The sequence below is a fragment of the Castor canadensis genome, chromosome 4, assembly GCF_047511655.1.
Source record: "Castor canadensis chromosome 4, mCasCan1.hap1v2, whole genome shotgun sequence".
Taxonomy (NCBI): Eukaryota; Metazoa; Chordata; class Mammalia; order Rodentia; family Castoridae; genus Castor; species Castor canadensis.
In genome coordinates this window covers 68,916,048-68,928,389 of record NC_133389.1, presented here as the reverse complement: position 1 = coordinate 68,928,389, position 12,342 = coordinate 68,916,048, and the positions used below count along the sequence as shown (strand labels likewise).

The following is a 12,342-nucleotide window of genomic DNA, read 5'->3' as shown; positions in this document are numbered from 1 at the left end:
TTCAGTAGAATGGATATTACAATTTACAAGAAAGGATAAAACTTTTATTAAGTTCACTTTAACAAAAGAAGCTATACCAGCTTGGTCTGGGAAACATAGGGAGAACCTGTCTCAAAAAACCAAAACTCGGAACTAAACTATGGTTTAGCTATCGTACATTAATTTTGTAAACTAAGAGAAAGAAGAGCCAACTTTTAATACATGGATGAATCATGTTTAAAGGTTAAAGTCACTGGTCTTATTCTTGGAACAAATTGTTTACTAGTAATTATGATACCTAAAAAATGGACGTGTGTCCTTTAAAATTAGTTTTGCAAAACAATAAATAACAGTAATTTTTCAAGGTCCTCAAAAAGGTAACATATTATCTTCCAAACTAGAGCCCTCTTGACTTCTCACAGACAACTATGTTTCTTCACATTTTATGGTTACATACGAAGTTAAATGTAGCACTATTCCACTTCTCTCACTATTTATATTGAACCTAATGTTGTATACAAGAAGTAAGGAGCCAAGGAAAAGAAAAAAAAAAAATCCTGGTCTCAAATGTTTTATATAATTGTTGGAATTTATTCTTTGAACGTCATACGGAAACTCAGTTTATTAGTAACATAAAGGACAATGTTAAGCTATAACTGTACATATTAAGGCACAAACTGATTCTTAAGTTCAGAGCCCACGAAGAAGGAGATGGTTTTCAGGTCAGTATATATGTAACACCTTGGGTGGTTAAGGCATGTACAGATTGCTGCAGACTTATCTCTCTATAAAAAGAATCCAGAAGGAGTACAAGATGCTGTTGAGTAAATTTTTCTCACACACCCTCCGTTGGTATCTGAGCAGTTCCCTTGAAATCCTCAATACCGTATGTTGGAAAATGTACTGAAACTTTTGGTTTAAAAGATCACTGAAGGAGTGGCTTGGAGAGGGCATGCCCAAGACCCTCGCCACAGGGGCACGCTACTACGCCGGCAGGACAGAGGCGCAGGTGCAAAGTCGCGCCAATACGCAACCCCACTTTGGTCCGCCCCACAGCGAAGCGATCTGCGGTTGCCCCGACCTCGGCCTCAAACCGTGGTCCTAACGTCGTTTTCCCGCCTCCGAGCCCACAAACTCGGCCACCCCGCCCTACAAAAATAACGTGAATACCCTACGTGTAGCCTCTTCATCGCCGCCGCCATTTCCACAGATTTTTTAGAAATAGTTAATGCTGTGATCGCAAAGACAGACTGTGGTCCATTTGCCCGCCGGCGCCTGCGCCGCCGCTCAAGTTCCGCTTCCACTTCCTCCGCAAAGCCGGCGAAAGGAGGCGGACCAGGGCGGCCGAAGAACTTCCGGGCCGCGTCCCTCGCCACTTCGCTCGGCACGTCCCGCCTCCCTGTCATTACTTGCTAGGCATCTCCTGAGAGCCGCAGGCGGGGCGGGGTGCGGGGGGCGGGGTGGTCACGCCGCGGGTCCCGTGCCCGTGGGAGTCACGTGTCCACTGTGGTCACGTGCCGGTGCCGCAGCCAATCGTCGGGGACGCTGCCCGGGAGCGAGGAGGCTGTGGTGAGAGACTGACCGAGACCGGAGATGTTTTCAAGCCTGGCCGCGGCGGCGTTAGGGGCGGTTGCAGCGGCGACTAAGACACCGACAGCTACGACCACGCGGAGGCACTCGTTCAGGGGGTGAACCCTCCTGCGTCCGCTGTGTATAGGGTCTGTGCGGGCGAGGGGGGCGTGGCGACAGTAAGGGAGGAAGGAGGGCGCGGTTTCGAGTCTGATTCCGGCGCCTGGGAGGAGACCCCACAGTTCTGCGTGGTTCCCGACCCCTCCCTAGAGCCAGGTAGGGCTCACGTTTTGCCTACCCATCCCACCCCGCCCGAGCCACCAGGCGCCGCCCGGCCGACGCGGCCCTCGGCACTGTCGGCCGGACAGTGACAAGGCCATTAGTGGCCGGGGCGAGGGTATGTCGTGCCTGCCGTCGCTCCTAGGGGCCGCGGCGCAGGTGGAGTCAATGCCGGGCGAGGGGAGGGCGGGGGCTGGTGCGGGTGCTCTGGCCGCCGCCTACCGGAACATGGCGCGGTCGGGAACGAGTGCGAGCGAGCTAGCGCGGCCGAGAGGGCGCCGTCATCGCACCGGGCCGGACGGCAGGGCGGGGGCGCGCCCGCCCTCCGCGCGCGCCCTGCTCCTACTGCGGTGCATGCGCCGACGCTGACAACTCGGAGCGGCCCGCGCGCTGGGGCGTCGGAGGCATGGTAGGCTGGGGAGAGGTGAGTGAAAGCCAGAGAGAAATTGCTAGCCCAGGGGAAAGGCGAGCGGCCGCGCCGGTGTTCCGTCCTAAATGCCAGTGTGACCTACCCTTCCCACATTGGGCCGTCAGATCTCATCGTTGTTCAAGTGTCCGTTGGAATGATGTTCAGACATTCGTAGAGGGCGTCGGGTCCTTAGATCCTTTTTGGGGGAGTAATACGAGATTATGCGTCCTCGAAGATCCCAAAGCGTTGAATAAACGATTGTACAAAGAGGTTCCAGAATCCCAGCTGACAGCTGTTTTAATAATAACAGTAAGAAACAGTTTAGGACGGGAAGTTAACGATATTGCACCAGTTGAAACCGTAGGAAACACTTAAAGCAGTTATTTCCACTGAACACCCGCGGCTAAACCGCGGTGTTTGAAATATGTGACAAATCCAGTGATCCGCAACGCTTTGGGATTTTCTCTAATCCCGAAGTTGAAGTGAGCCTGCGTTCTTCCTTTTTATTTTAGAATAGTCTATGTAAATTATTAAAGGAAGGCGAGCTAGTAAAATAGCGATTTGGGGGTAAGTTTATTTTAAAAAAATATATATGCAAGGAAGCTGTTAAAAATTTGGGGCACTGATGTGTTTCAATTTCTTCAGTCTTACACAGAGTTTTTCCTGGAGATTAACTAAGAACTGTCAGGACATATGCTCTATTTATGCTAAGTGGCTTAAAAGCAAAATAAGATAGCGTTGACTGAGTATGAAGAAGACGTTATATTAAGTAATCTTGTCGAGAAGTCTTTAATTGGCTTTAAAGCAAAAGTATAAAGATTTGAAATGGTTTTTCTGGAGATTATAGATACTGGGAGAAAGAGTCTACTTAAGAATGTTTCTGCATTAAATTTGTAAGTCTACAAAACAGCTTGACTCAGGTCAAACTTCACTCTTCAGGGTGTGTATTTTGTTCAGAGATGGGCAAGATTTTCTGGAAGGAAACCCAGAGTGTTAAGTGTATTCGTGGAAGGAAAATTAAAATTCAAAGTAGCATGCTTTATAATTTCTGTAGTCACTCAGAATTTGTAATTGTTAGACTTATTTTATGAACTAAGCAGCACTGGAAAAGTGGTGTGTATTCCATGAAGAATACTCGAGTAAAGAGAACAAAAATAGAAGAGGAAAGAAAGCTGAAAATACGTTTTTCAGTCTGTTGTATTGGTTCAAGAAGAAAAGCTAGCATTTTACTTGGAGACAAGTGTCCAACCAGTAAATGAACTGAAAAAGAAGATTTTCATTTTTAATCAAGATTCCAACGTTACTTTTTTTCTCCATAGAAGTTGTTGAAAAACGTGAAAATAGGCCTGTGAGGTTGACTGGAGAAATGTTAGCCAGTTGGGATATCTGGGAAACACTTTACGGGAAAAGATTTTTAATCTAAAAACTGTAAAGAATGATTGTAAAATATTTCAGTCTTCTGGTGTTAGCTGACTAATACGTAAATTTTCTTTAAACCATTCTTATGTTGGTAAGAGCATTTCACTCAAAGAAAATGGTTAAAGAAATTAGTCATTTTTGTCATAGTTCATAAGAGGTTTAGACTGCTTCCTGTGTATAAACTTAAGTATTGAAGTAACATGTATCAGATATGCATGAGGAATTTCTCTCATAATTTCAATAGGTTGCCCAAGAGCTGTTGGTGCTACATTTTGAGTTGGAATTCACTGCTAACAAAATGTACTTGTAAAATGTCTGTGCCCGGTAAAGGGTACACTTGAAGATTTATCTTTACAACCTCAAATTGTTCCTTAGACTTCAAATTCTCCATCCATGTCCCTCATTTTACAGATAAGAAAGTAAAGGCCTGCTCAGGTGAAATGACTTATACCTAGTCTATAGCTACTTAAGTTAGGCTATGGTTTGGCCTAGAAATTTTTCTGTGAGATGCTGATTTACCTCTTTCTTTAGAAGTAGTTTTATGGAGTAGTGGAAAGAACATTGAAAAATATGTGAAGCCAGCATTGGTCGCTCACACCTGTAATCCTACCTACTTGGGAGGCTGATGATTGCCATTAGAGCCAGCCTGGGAAAATAGTTCCAGAGACCACCATCTCCAAAATAACAAAAGCAAAATGGATTGGAGGTGTGGCTCAAGTAGTAGACTGCCTGCTTTGTAAGCAGGAAGCCCCACTCCCACTCCAATCCCCAAAAAGAAAGAAATACACACAAGAAAGCTTGGATTTAAAGTTCTTGATCTTTCACTTCCTAACAATGTTTTGTTGTTTTGGCAATACTTGGAGTTGAAATTGGGGCTTGCTGCGCAGGCACTCTACCACCTCTACCACTTAAGCCACTCAGTCAGTGCTTTTTTTTTTTTTTTTTTTGACATACCACAGTAACTTTCAGAATTTTACTTCTTAATCTACAAAAACATTGTTGGATGGGCCAAATGAGAAAACTGTAGAGAAAGCCTATTGTGTGCTATACACTTTTGTACAGATAAAAAATGTTGATACAATTTTTAAAGAAAATACAGTTCTTTAACTGTTGGTTAAAGTTAGGGCTACCTTTGTGTTTAGTCCTAACTTTATTGTAAAATGGCAGTGTAAAATGGCACCTGCCATTTTACAGATTATAGCTCCCTGTAGGTACATTTTTTTGATTCCCCCACTTAGTTCTAATCTCAGTAAAGCAATTTATGAACACTTTAAGAATTGCAGTTGTTAAATCCAGAATTCCCCTGAAGAATATAAAGTTTCTTCATATAGTATTTGAAAACATTCTTGTTTTCATACATGCATAATCCGTTTCTTTGACAGTGGCTTTTTAAAAGTAATAGTGAAAGTTTCTTATTAGCAGTGTTAATTTGTTTCTGGCTAGTTTCCAGATTGTCAATATCATGAGATCTTTTCCTTTATAAACAGTTATAAACTGTTTTGAATAGTTCATATTCAGGTCATATGGTGGGTCTAAAATATATTGAATTTTTTTGAAAGTTTTTGTTTGCCTTAGGTGTTGAGTTTTAAAAGCCTTTCCTCTCTAGTACTTGCTATTGATAATACCTAAAATCAATGTTAATTCAGTATTACATCAATTATCAGTATTTACAACTTTGAACATAAAAAGTAATGATAATCATAGATAGTATTTGCTGAACACCTAGAATATATGAGTCAGTGTTCAAAGTTTTAAGTGAAGTATTTCGGATGATTTTCATAACCCTGTAAGACAGATACTGTTAGTCTAACATAGCAGAGCAAACTGAGACTATGTACAGTTATGTGATGTTAGATATTCACCAGCTAAATAAGTAATAGCCTCCCATATCCTCTTAACCTTTTCTCTGTGCTGTGCCTCTAATTAAGAGTAATTAGCTGTCTCTCCCTCTTTGCCTTTTTTTCTTTTGCTGCTCTGCTGTCAGCAGCCTGTGGTGAGCAGTCTTTGAAGAGTTTTAAAGCAGTGTTTCTTAAATTTCAGACTATGAAAAATGCTTGGGGACCATCTACTCTTAACTTCTGGGTGGTCAGAAAAGAAAAAGGTCAGAAAAGAAAAATATCTTATTAGAATCATAGATAGGCCAGCAAGCCTTTTTATGAGATGCTGATTCAGATTTGTTTTTGCTTTGTTTTGCTTTGTAAGGTACTTGGGATGGAACCCAAGGCCTCGTGTGTACCTGCTTGCTAGTAACCACTCTACCACGAAGTTATATCCCCAGCCTGAGATGCTGTTACAGTTGTGTTGTGTTACTGTTATAGTAGTTGCCAAAAGCAAATTCCCACCAGCTACAAAAGGACAATAATTGTTACACAGGCTATCCTAACAAACTCCATCCTAATATTGAAGTCATTTTAAAGTGGTGTACTGTAATCACAGTGACTAAAGAAAAAAAGATAACTCACTGAACTATTTAGTAGTTTTGTAAGTATCTAGACCCAGCAATAGAAAATTTGAGTTTGTCCAGGTTAGGAAATAGCATACAAGTGTAGGTTTTCTTATTAGTGAGAATCTCCAAAATTCTATCAAATTTAAAATGAATTTGAATTTTTAGAACATTAAGTTTATAGAAATGCTTCAAAATTGAGATAAGTAAGCAAGATAAATTACAGGGTAGAAATAATTTCTTTTTCTTTGGTTTTTAAAAATTCTGAATATTGTGTGGTCTGTGCCAATCCCCTTATTGCACTAAAATTGATTCAAAATATGTAGTAGTTTACCTTTCTGATTATCAGTTTGTATTTAGGCCATAATTGGGGGAAGTATCACAAATATTAGCAATAGATAGATTTTTCAAGCTACCTTATTTCTTGAAGGAGTTTTATGTGCACACCATAACTTCTCAGATTTCGTATTGGTCTTCCTACTTACACGTTTTTTCAGCATTCTGTCTTCTAACAGAGAACAAAAACCATGTGTGGCTTGCTCTCTGCTTAGAAATAGCTATATTGACTCAAGATAAAAGAAAAATAGGACCTTAAAAATTATAGTGGTTTGTAGTTCACAGAGCACTTTTTGCAGCCAATCTCTTGAATCTTACAACTCTGTGAGATAGGCAAAACAAGATTTGTTAGCTAATATCATGATTTTGAATGTGGATTGGATCTAAGTTATAATTATCTGAAGTAAGGCTAGACTTCTTTAAAATTAACTCATGAAGGAGAAGCATTAAGAAACCTAAGGAAAGACATGTTCATCAAATTCAGATTATATACTCTTGTTTCTCTTTGGTTACACTTTCTGTGCTATAGAGTAGGGAAGAAGAAAATACTAAACACATCCTTCATTTATACAACTAATTAGTGGTGATGGTTAATGATATTAAAGACAGTAAGAAAATTAAAAATTCATTGAATGCCTCATACCATAATTTAGCATAATATTTTATTTGAATTCTTAGAAAATTAAGGGTTTTGGGGAGAGAGGGGATAGTTACTAGGGTTTGAACTTGGGACATCTTGCTTGAACTCTGCCACTTCAGCCATGCCCCAACCCTTTTTGCTTTGATTACTTTTGAGATAGGGTCTTGCTTTATGCCTAAGCCACCCCAGACTGTGATCCTCCTGTTTATGCTTCCCATGTAGCAGAGATGACATGCTTGAGTCTTGGCACCTAGCTGCATAAGAATATTATAACTTGGAATTGCCATCCAGTGTTTAATACTAAAGTTTTGCAACCTGGGTTAAAATAAATCCTTTTTTCCAAAGTGTTAATTTTCACTGTTTAGAAATTACTTGGCAAGCAAAGAAAGACCTTCTAATACTAGGTATTGTAAGATACTGTTGCATGTTATTTTAATATATAATGTGAGTGGGAATCTTGCATATCTAGTTAAGAAAACACTTCAAAAAGTTGTTACTGGAATATTTCCAAATCAAGAACTAACTTGAAGTTAAGGAGTGCTATATAAGTGTCAGTCTGTTAATTTGAAAATTTGGGGGGAGGGGGTTGAATGAACTCAGGGCCTCAGCTTGCCTAGGCAGGTGCTCTACCACTTTAGCCACTCTCCCAACTCTTTTTTTTTTTTCTTTTTTTCTTTTGGTAGAACTGGGGTTGAATTTAGGGCTTCACTCTTGCAAAGCTGGCACTTTACCGCTTGAGCCACAGCTCCAGTCCATTATTGCTCTGGTTATTTTTGGAAATGAAGGGTCTCATGAACCATTTGCCTGGGCTGGCCTCAAACTACAGTACTCCTGAAGTTAGGATTGCAGGCATGAGCCACTGGAGCCAGGCCTCCCTTTTGTTTTGCCTGGTGCTGGCCTCTGACTTCAGTACTATTACCTGTGCCTCCCTGTTGCCTGAAATTACAGATGACCATGCTCCACTTGTTTGTTGAGATGGAGTCTTACTAGTCTCTGCCTCCTGAGTATCTGGGATTATAGACATGCACCACCATGCTGGTTCCTTTTTAATATTGGTGATACTTTGTATTTAACCCCGGGTTTGTAAAACATCTCAAGAATAAAGAAGAGTATTATATTTAAGCTACAGTGGAACAGGAAAAAATTACCTCTTTACCAAGTTTCTGTTATACTTATTGAAAGTATACAAGAATGGTTGGCAGCATTTTGGCTTATTCATTCTCCTTTGTCCTTTTGCCCCTTTATGGCTCCTTGTCCTTCAGGCATTAGTATTATCTTGCTTTGCAGACACCAGTAAAAAATAAATCTGTACTTATATAGGTACTTACATGTACTTACATTTGTGTTATTAAATGTAAATTATGTTACCACTGTACTTTTACATTTAAAATTATTTTATTTTTATTCGCATATTGTTGTTGTACCTGGGGTGCATTGTGACATTTACAAAAATGCTTACAATATATCTTAGTTAGAGTCACCCCTTCCATCTCCTTTATCCCCCATACCCACCTTAGAATAGTTTCAGCATGTCATATATTTCCATTTTCGTACATGAGTACATAGTATTTCTACCATATTTCCCCTTCTTCACCCTTTCCTTATATCCTCCCCTTCCCACTAGTACCTACCCCCATACAAGACCTGTTTTCCTTTCCTTTGTTTTTGAAAAAAGACATTTTTATTTATTTCAGATAGCTCTATACAGGGAATTTCATTAAGACAGTTCCATGTACATATATGTATTATATCCCAAATTTGTTCATCCCCTCCATTTTTCTCCTTTCTATCTTACTCCCCTTCTTATGGTGATTTCAACAGGTTTAAAAATTTTGTATTCATTCCTTTTTTTTTCTATATTCATTCTTGTATGGAAAGTAGTTAAACCATATTCACCTTCTTTTCTTCCTTCTTTAGCCTCCCCTCTGGTTAGTGCCCTCCCCTTAGTGTGAATGATCTTATCCTTCATTGTTTAGGTGCCTGTTTGTTGTTCACTGTGCTTTTTGCCTTGGTTTTATACCTGTACATGCATTGTGATTTAAGTCAATGTAACTCCCCCTCCACTGCATTTCTTTTCTTTCCCCCCATTCTGTGTTTTAACAGTTTTCGGTGTATTTAATTGTGTCGTTCCTACACAGATGTGATTTTTTTCATTATTATTCTCTGTCTTTTCCTGTTTTTTTTTTGTTTGTTTGTTTTTGTTTTATGATGGTACTGGGGTGTTTGAATGCCAGCCCTTTTATGGGTATTTTTGAGGTAGGGTCTCAGGAACAATTTGCCCAAGGCCAACTTCAAATTGTGATCCTTCTGATCTCTGCCTCCTGAGTAACTAGGATTACAGGCTTGAGCCACTGATGCAGCTGTTCACTATCTTTCTTTCCTCCTTTTCCCACTCTCTTGGTCTCCTCTACCAGTCCCACTTTTGAGTACGTGTCCTGTAGATATTTGTGTGTATATATCATGTTTGTATTTGTGTTGGGTCTATATTCCACATATGAAAGCAAACATATGCAGCCTTTGACTTTTGAAACCTGGCTAACTTCACTTAAGATGATGTCCAGTTCCATCCATTTACCTGCAAATGACAAAATTTCATTCTTCTTTATGACAATAAAATTCCATATAAATGTATATAAATACCACATTTTCTTAATTATTTCATCAATTGTTGGCTGTTTTGGTTGTTTCCATAGTTTGGTTATTGTGAATAATGCTGCAGTAAACATGGGTGTACAGGTGCCTTTATTGTATATCCCTAGGATATACAGTTGATATACCCTCCTAGGGTATATCCCTAGGAGTAGTACTGCTAGATCATATGGTGGTTCTTTTTAGTTTTTTGAGGAGCTTCCATACTGTTTTCCATAGTGGTTGTACTAATTTACATTCCTACCAAAGTGTATGAGGGTTCCTGTTTCCTCACATCCTCACCAACGTTTGTTGTTGTTTTGTATTCTTGATGATAGACATTCTAACAGGAGTGAGGTGGAATCTTAATGTGATTTTGATTAGCATTTCCTTTATGACCAGGGATGTTGAACATTTCATCATGTGTTTTTTAGTCATTTGTACTTTTCCTTTGACAAAACTCTGTTGAGTTCATTTGCGCATTTCTTCATTGGGTTATTGATATTTGGGGAGTTTCATTTTTCGAGCCCTCTGTATGTTCTGGTTATCATTTGGGAAGGTGGAGAATTCTGAGTTCAAGGTCAGCCTAGTCTACATAATGAAACCCTATCTCAGAAACAAACAACAACAAAAAGCCTAAGTACACACTTTTTTCCCCCCTCATTGGTGTTGGAGTTTTCAAAGTGCCAGTCTTTTTGTATTATTTTGTTACAGCTACACAGTGAATTTGCTGTGCTCTGGTCCCTCATTGCCTTGTTTCTCCTTATCATTCTTATCAGCATGCTTTGGCAGGAAAACAACTTATAATTCTTAATTGCTCTGGCAGGAAGAGCTAACAGTGACACACACTACTATTACTTTAAATCAATTTAGAGTGTATTTTCCTTTGAATACCTTGGAATATATTGTTGTCCTGAATTCTTGTGTATAGTGTTGGAGGTAGGTTTATGTTGAAGAGTGAGTTGAGAGAGAGAGAGAAATAAAATGTGAGACAGCAGATTAGGCCTAAAGTTAAGACCCAAAGCAATTCAATCTTGGTATGAAGTTATGAAAGTGAGAGTTTCAGGCTGCAGTTGAAGTAGTCATATAATCCATGATGTATTTTGGTCTGGATGGGAATAGAATGTTACAAGAATTAGAAATAACGTAATGTTTCCTTTAACATTGAACTTGTAGAGCTGATTGTAGCTCTCCATAACTGAATAAAGCATTTAGGCAGAAGTAAAATGTTTTCAGGATCACAGGGATATACTGTAGCAGCATGGATTATTGTTAACTCTTCTGCTTTTTTAAATTTAATTACTCATTTATTTTTGCAGTGCTGGGGATTGATTCCAGGGCCTCATGCATGCTAAGCAAGTACTGTACCATTGAGCTACATCCCCAATGCTGCTTTTTAACAAGATGACCTTTTTTTTTTGTTTTAAATCTCAGTTTGGTTTGAATTTTCTTTTTGTACCATTGTTAAAACTATGCCAGACATCTAAGCAGTTAAAAATTAAACTTTGGGCGGGAAGTGTGGCTCAAGTGGTAGAGCCTGCCCGCTTTGCAAGCACAAAGCCCTGAGTTCAAACCCCAGTTCTTAAAAAAAAAAAAAAAGTTAAGCTTTCATTTAAGGCTCAAGTATGTGCTTATCATCTTAAAAGGAAGCAGTAAAGTTGAGATTGTGTCTTTATTGGGATTAAGCTGGGAGTATCTGGGTGTAGTACTTAGAATGTCACCAGGCTTACTCGTAAGTGTTAGGATATGTTGAAAATATTGGCTATAATAGCTTGCCTTTGGGCAGAGAAAATGGGAAAGAAGGCAAAATTAAAATATTGAAAAATTGAAATATTTCAGGTAATTTTAAAGGTACAAAATAGCATAATGAATTTAAAGATTAAACATTGCAATACAATTGAAATTCTTTATTACTTCTCCTTAATTCATTATCCCATGTGACTTTCTGTTTCCCTGCTTGGACACTTTCCCAGCAGCAGCTAGTCTCTTCTGATAGTCCTGTGTAATTCTTTTTCTTTAAAGTTCAAGTATGATCTATTCAATGAAACCTAGCCTTTTCCATCTTAGCATGTTGAATGTTGTGTATAGCAGTTAAGAGTGTCTGACTACGAGAGTTGTAAATATTGTAGAAATTTATCTTGAAATTTAGTGAAAGGGAAATTTGACTTCTGCACTGCATTATATGCAGAACAGCTGTGAGACTAACCTAAAAAATAATCATTTTAGGAAGAAAAGTTTTGTAGCAGCAGTGTGGAGCAAGGGGTCTGAAAGGAAGTGGTAAATTGCTAACTCATTTTAATTGATTTCCCACGGCTTGGTTACTTTGTGTGAGGTTTTACTTGCCCTTTAAACAGATTGTCATTTTGGAAAAAAAAAAAAAAATGAAAGTAGTGATAGCAGAATTCTTACTTACAGCTCTTTCTGGTTTTTAGGGTTTGTGTGATTGCTCCCAATCCCTATTAGAGTCTGTAAGCTTTTTCCAGTATTGATGGTGAAGTTACTATAGTGACTATTAGATTTTTACTTTCAGTGTAAGGCAGTTTTTCAGTTTCCAGTGCCAGAAATGCAAGAGATGCTTCATAACCATTTTCTCTGATCTGTTGCAGCCCTCTACTGGTTTGTGGAGGTTGTAACAGTTTT

General features: G+C 39.3%; 1 protein-coding gene across 5 annotated transcripts in view; it reads left to right on the top strand.

Moving 5' to 3' along the window:
* Nucleotides 1-1,556: 1,556 nt before the first annotated feature.
* Nucleotides 1,557-12,342, top strand: part of Ankrd12 (ankyrin repeat domain 12) — a 149,447-nt gene continuing 138,661 nt past the window's right edge. For 2 of the 5 annotated variants that reach the window (XM_020184901.2, XM_020184897.2), the window contains exon 1: nt 1,557-1,697. The gene's annotated coding sequence lies outside the window, so the exon portion shown is untranslated. Of the gene's footprint in view, nt 1,825-12,342 lie in introns of all 5 variants that reach the window. The other 3 variants (XM_020184906.2, XM_074070425.1, XM_074070429.1) reach the window with 3 other exon arrangements.